Source organism: Piliocolobus tephrosceles, chromosome 7 (genome assembly GCF_002776525.5).
Source record: "Piliocolobus tephrosceles isolate RC106 chromosome 7, ASM277652v3, whole genome shotgun sequence".
Taxonomy (NCBI): Eukaryota; Metazoa; Chordata; class Mammalia; order Primates; family Cercopithecidae; genus Piliocolobus; species Piliocolobus tephrosceles.
The window spans coordinates 58,161,921-58,168,492 of NC_045440.1; positions in this window are offsets into that span (position 1 = coordinate 58,161,921).

Below are 6,572 nucleotides of genomic sequence, written 5' to 3' on the forward strand. Positions count from 1 at the left end.
AAGATGTGCAGTAAAATGATTATAGCAGCTATATTCATAATAACCCAAAGCTGGAAAACACCTCGTGCCTATCACTAGGTGAACTGATAATAAATTGCCATTCTGAATGATGGCACTCTGCTCTATTACAGCCATAGGGGCGCTTGCAGGATTGACAAAACCCACTGAACTGAGCACTCAAAACTGGTGGATTTTATTATATGTAGAGTAGACCTCCACTTAGCTGATTTTAAAAACTTTCTTATAAACAAAAAAACAACTTTTGTTTCTTTGTTACCTCAGAATTGACTGGGGCTCAGGGAAGTAGGGGTAGCTTTTGAGGTCTGGAGTGAACAATTTAAAGTCCATATGCTTGGTACCGGACCAGGGATCCAGCCCAAGCACCATCAGCTTGGGTTCCTAAATTCTTTAAGTATCTCACAAAGGCTTTACTTAAAATAACTCTTTCTACAGTCCCTGGTTCATCAATTACTCGCCGCTGTCATCTGCTCTTTGACATTCCAAGGCTCAGTGACCTTGCCCCAGCGCAGTTCCGGCTGAAGGCCTTGGACGGCTGCCTGCCCTTTCTGGCCCCAGTGACCTCTCCCCACAGCATGTGCATCAGCGGCTACACAGTGTGTGTTAACGGCTTTCTTGACACGAGGCCTCCCCTTCCAGCATTTCCCAGAGGGAAAGTGCTCTGCAGGCGAACACTCCAACATCTACTGGTCAGCACGGCCCAGGGACATCTGATTTATTACAAAAAGCTGATGAAAGAAACCCAGTGAGCTAAAATGATAATTTTAAAATTTGTTTTTGAGAAAATAAAAAAATAAGTGATGCCAGCACACACTTCCCTTTCCTTTTTTTTTGAGATTGAATCTTACTCTGTCACCCAGGCTGGAGTGCAGTGGTGCAATCTTGGCTCACTGCAACCACCACCTCACGGGTTCCAGCGATTCTCCTGCCTCATCCTCCTGAGTAGCTGGGATTACAGGCACCCACCACCTCTCAGGACTAATTTTTGTATTTTTAGTAGAGATGGGGATACTTCCCATTCTTTGTTCCTCACCCTCAGCCACAGCCACCTTCCTCCTGTGTCATTTCTGAAGGCAGATGGGAAGAGATATCCACCCAGATTTGACCCCAAACCTGTCCTTCTTCTGCCATGGCATGAAGCATTTTGATGGGCAGGAGAGGACAGCCCATTATTCCTACACTCTTCTCACAGATCCTGAGCAAGACCAGACCCAAACAAAAATTTAGAAACTTATAAGAGTGCTTTCAGGCTGGCCTCTCGCTAGCCATGCCCCTTGGGGATCCTCTGCATCGTTCCTAGGAGGCCCTGTCCTACTCTTGGGATGGCATTGTGTCCAGCTCCACCACCAGCCTGGGTACACCTGCCTGCAGTGTGAGGAGGCCAGCACACATTTATTCAGTGCCAGCAACCCCAGCCCAACACCCAGCCTCACACAGCTGTGAACTCTCTGTCCCCCACACCACCGTGTGCACGCTCCACCCTGCTAAGTCACAGATATGCAGCCTGTGTGATGAGTCAGCCTGTCACTTCCTTCCCAGGCATTATCCACAGGACCTCAGCAATCCTTCCTACAGGACAATCTTGACAACTCCTAGGGGTCATGTGGAGCAGACAGGGTCTTATAATAGTCCAAAAACTACTCTCCATCTGAGCATAGGACAAACCCCAGTACGTGGCTCCAGTTTATCAATATGAAATCCATTAGACACCACAGTCATCAGAGAAATGAAAATTACTATATAGGGAAAGTGCACCGCCGTCCCCTCTAGAGACAAAATGATAGAATAGGCAGAGACAGGCCATGGGTAGGCTGAGCCACAGACCTCCGTGTACAGACCAAATTCACTGCAAGTTCACTCACATTCAAGACATTCAAGGTCCTCACAGGGTAGTGTTTGAAGCTGACACCTCACAGAGAGAAGAACAGGCATGAGGCCACTGCTGTTAGACAGAGGAAAGAAACCTGAGCTAAGGAGGCCTCAAGAAACCTGAGGGCCAGCCTGGCTCCATCACTGACTGGCTGTGTGACCCTGGCCATGTGACAGCCTCTCAGCCCCTGCATGGCCGGCCCAGCTATAAAACATGCAATTTGTCCATGACAATGCTAAAATAAAATATCAAAACCTGAAATTCTAGGAGTCTAAGAGTCTATGTTTTGGGGGTAGGGGGAGATTATGCAAGTTAAATGGCAGCATTATTTTACACAAATTACGCCCATACCAGGTTAACCCCAAACAACATTATTTACCTCATCTGGGCCAGGACCCTCAATGTTCCCTAGTGGTTCCCTCTTCCCGGACGCTGATACCATCCTTTAAAGTCACCTCTTCCATGAAAGATGAGTCCTACTTCTTCCGCTTGATTGTTCTGTCCTTTGAATTCCCATGAACACTTTCCTCCTGTGCGGGGTCTGTGAGATAAAAGAGGAGGATCAAATCTATGGTATATGTGGCCACTGGATGGAACCAGTTCCCAGGGGACGTCCAAGGTCCCGGGTCCCAGATGAAACTTCTGTGTGTACTCAGACTACAACTGGGACACGTGAAGGAAATACAGCTTTTATTTGGTCTAATCTGAACTAATGGGGTCTTTCTCTTCCATCACGTTTTTGCAGGAAAATCTATTTCTACTTGTCATGCTTTGATAGCTTGAGCTAAGAATTTCCCTAGGTATATCTCATCTTAGTCAAATGGAAGGAGTCTTGTCTATTCCTAGAAGAGCTCAGGAAGGTAAAATTATCATAATAGGTGGAGAGTTTCGTGATGCTGTATAACTCCTCCAAGGCAGTGCAGCATTGTTCAAAGTGTCTTCCACCCTTTCATCCACTCAAGCACTCATTCACCCATTCAGTCATCCACCTATCCATCCATCCATCTATCCTCCCATCCACCCATTCATCCATCCACTCATCCATCCATCCATCCATCCATCCATCCACCCACTTGTCCATCTGTCATCTATCCAACCATCCACCCAACTACCCATCCATTCATCTAGCCATCCGCCTATCCTACTATGACTTTGCTACTGCAGAGTTTTGTTCGTGACAAGGTTTGGGATTAGGCCAGTGTGAAAAGCCAACCGTAGTTTGCATTTTCCCAAATCACTGAAAACAAATAAAATGGCACTTTCCTGTGTCCACTGGGATAAACTCCTGGAGGAGCATTTTTTGCTATGTATGCTGCTTTTGATTTAGTAGAAATGATCCCCATTTTTGTCACTGCCTGTGGCGCATAGATGGAGCATGCTAGTTCACAACTACTTGGGGCAGGATTGAGGATGCTGTCTTCAAACAGTTCCTCAGATTCTGTTGCATGGTCAAGTGTGGAAACCACTATCTAAGTATTGTTTCCAAAGACCATTTATGGTCATATTGGTGATCTATGGAGAGAAGCAGCTGATGGTATGCTGGTAAATGTTTATGAATAGTTCTCCCAGGAACCAGCCTTGATGTGAAGCATTTTCCATTGCTGTGGCACAAATGCTCCCACCATGACTGATTTCATGCTACCCACCCATTGAACATATTGTGGGGAGAGAGGCACACCACTGGCTCAAGCAAGTGGCTGCATCCTGGCTCCTGAATACCCTGGGGAGTGTTCAAGGACTCCCTTTGAGATTCCCTTTTAGGCTCCTAGCCCTACCTGTGAGATGTGAGGGAGGGAATCATCCTGGAAGCTAACTTGAAGCCAAAGGAGTCAGTGGAAGAGGCAGTTACACATGATGGCTCCAAGATTGAGACACAATGTCTGGGGTTTGTAATCTCCCCCTTTTCTATTTAATATGCTATTTTCATCTTGATGTCTCTTTAATGTAGTGTTGTTTATATATACAGATAATATAAATGACAGTAGCTTAGAGAAGACTGGGATGTATGTTTATCTTAGGCCAAAGAAGTCCAATAAAGGGCAGTCCATAATGGATTTGGCAGCTGGTCAAAGACCTATTCTCCCTCTGTCCTTCCTTACAGCCATCCCTAGCATGGTTTTTTTTTTTTTTTTTTTTTTTTTTTGCCCTTTGTAGTCACAGGATGGTTGCTGGAGCTCCAGCCATCTTACCCCTGTTTCAGAAAGAAAGAAAATAAACATTAAAGGGCAGAAGGAGATTTCCTAGAAGTTTTACACAAGATCTTCCATTTAATTTTCTTTTTAAAAACTGTCACAGGACCACACAGCATTGTGGCTGGAAAATGTAGCTCTTTAGTAGGACACATTGCTTCCTTGAATTAAATCTGGGTTTGGTTGATAAGAAAGAAAGTAAAAATGATTATTAAGTTGCTCTTTCTCAATCCCTGTCATAAGATACTAGTTCAGAAGAGAAGACAATGACCACCAATAGCCAGGAGAAGAAAAGGACTCAACACCCAGGACTTGGTTTACTCCTCAGCATGTACCAGCGTGCCCTGGTGATGAGTTAGTGGCCAAACACCTGGGAGAAACTACCAGTGCCTTATGAGCTCCCACAGGTGCCATGCCTGCTGAGCAATTTCCATCCAGTTACTCTGCCCCGCATCTCATTCATCAGGTTTGAAACTCCAAATACCTCCAACTGTCCCCCTTTAGGACAACAAGGCATTGTGGCATTGTACAGTTGTAGACTATTTGAATGAAATAGTTTTATTTTTAATTTTAAAGCATTGATTTGTCAATTTTTTTTTAATGACCTACAAAAGGAGCACGGCCTAACAAAGTGAAAGGGATCTCTTCCCCTTGGCTTTAGATAGATTTATTTCACACTGGCTCCAAACAGGTCAGAAGCTATCAGGTGGAGACAGAAGCAGCACAGAGCGCTGGCAGGGGATGCTGCCCCTGGAAGAAGCTGGCAGCTCTCATGCCTGCAGAATCTGGCAGGGCTGCTTTCCTGAAGAGGGTGAGGACAGCGCAGACCTGGGGCAGAGAAACCATTGGTCTAACCCCCTGTCCAATTGGAGAAGGGTATTTAACATTCCTGAAGCCCTCTTCTGTAAATGGAGATGACAATTCCACCGGGTAGAACTACACAATATATATAAATTGCTTCTGCGGAACAGCAGAACAGAGGGCACAGGGAATTTGTGAAAGGTTTGTTTATAATGAATGAATGATGGGGAATGAGCTGACAAAAGAAATGCAGGGATCAGTCATGTCCGTGAGGTCTTTCATGCTTACTGTTTCCCTCCCTTGTAGAGAAGCAACATTTATATTGACTTGTTTGGGGTCCAGATAATGCCATGAAAAAAGACATCCTTGTGTTGGTCAAGAAAAGATCACAAAAAGGATGTTTTCTTTGACTAACCTTGTTTCTCTAATCTAATTAAAGCAATTGAGCTATTTAGTCATTATACACCCTCTGTATTCTGATTGGGCCATGGGGACAATGAGCGGATACAGGCATCTCTCTTCCTTCTTTTTTCTCTCCCCACGCTTGTGGAGCTGGAGCTGTCAGGAGGCAGGAGGGTGTCTCTGGAGGAGGTGGAGCACTCTACCAGGGTCATCTAGGGCTGGGAGCACTACCCTAGACCCACCCTGGCCAGTCCATGCCTGTGAGGGAGGCAACCCCCACTCCCCAAGCTCTATTCAGATGGGAAACCCTACTGTACCCCCAACCAATTCCATCCATCCTCAGACTGAAGGGTTACTATTAGTGAACCAACCAGAACAGGGGGATGGGACGAGTGATTGGGGCCATTTCCTTCACTAATTGCAGCACTCAAATACATAAACCTTGTTTCCTCATGAGTGTAATACGTTGAAATGGGCAAGTAGGTAGAGAATGAGGTAAAACAGGCCTCTGGGGTGTGTGTGGTGGGTGTAAGTACATTGGGAGCACCGAGCATTTATTTGTCTCTGTGGGTTCTGAGCAGCTTCCTGGATCCATCCGTCATCGATTAGTTGATGGTCAGTCCCAGGTGGAGTGAGGGGCAAGGCATCATCAATCCGTCCTGTTCTCCATACTTTCATATTCCCTTGTCTAGAGGAAAGTTCAGTCTTTTTCCTCTATAAATTATATCTGCATATTTACTGAATAGATTATATGTTCATTTGTTTCAACATTTCAAAGGCACCAGAGTATACAGTGAAAAACTTCTTCCTCACCTTCATTCCCAATGACCTTAATTATTCCCAGTTCCCTCTGAAGAAACACCCAGTATTACCAGTTTCCTTTTTTTTTTTTTTTTTTTTTTTTTTTTGAGGTGGAGTCTTGCTCTGTCACCCAAGCTAGAGTGCAGTGGCACAATCTTGGCTAACTACAAGCTCCACCTTCTGGGCTCATGCGATTCTCCAACCTCAGCCTCCCAAGTAGCTGGGATTACCACCTAATCCACGCCTGACTAATTTTTGTATTTTTAGTAGAGACAGGGTTTCACCATGTTGGCCAGGCTGGTCTCACACTCCGGACCTTAGGTGATCCTCCTACCTCTGCCTCCCAAAGTCCTCAGTATTACAAACATGACCTAGTACACCCGGCCTCCTGGGCATTCTTTCAGGTATATTTACTTATTTTTTCTCACTTGTTAGTTACTACGACATTGTAGTTTTAGGGTAATTACAAGCAGGTACATGCTGGAGCCAGG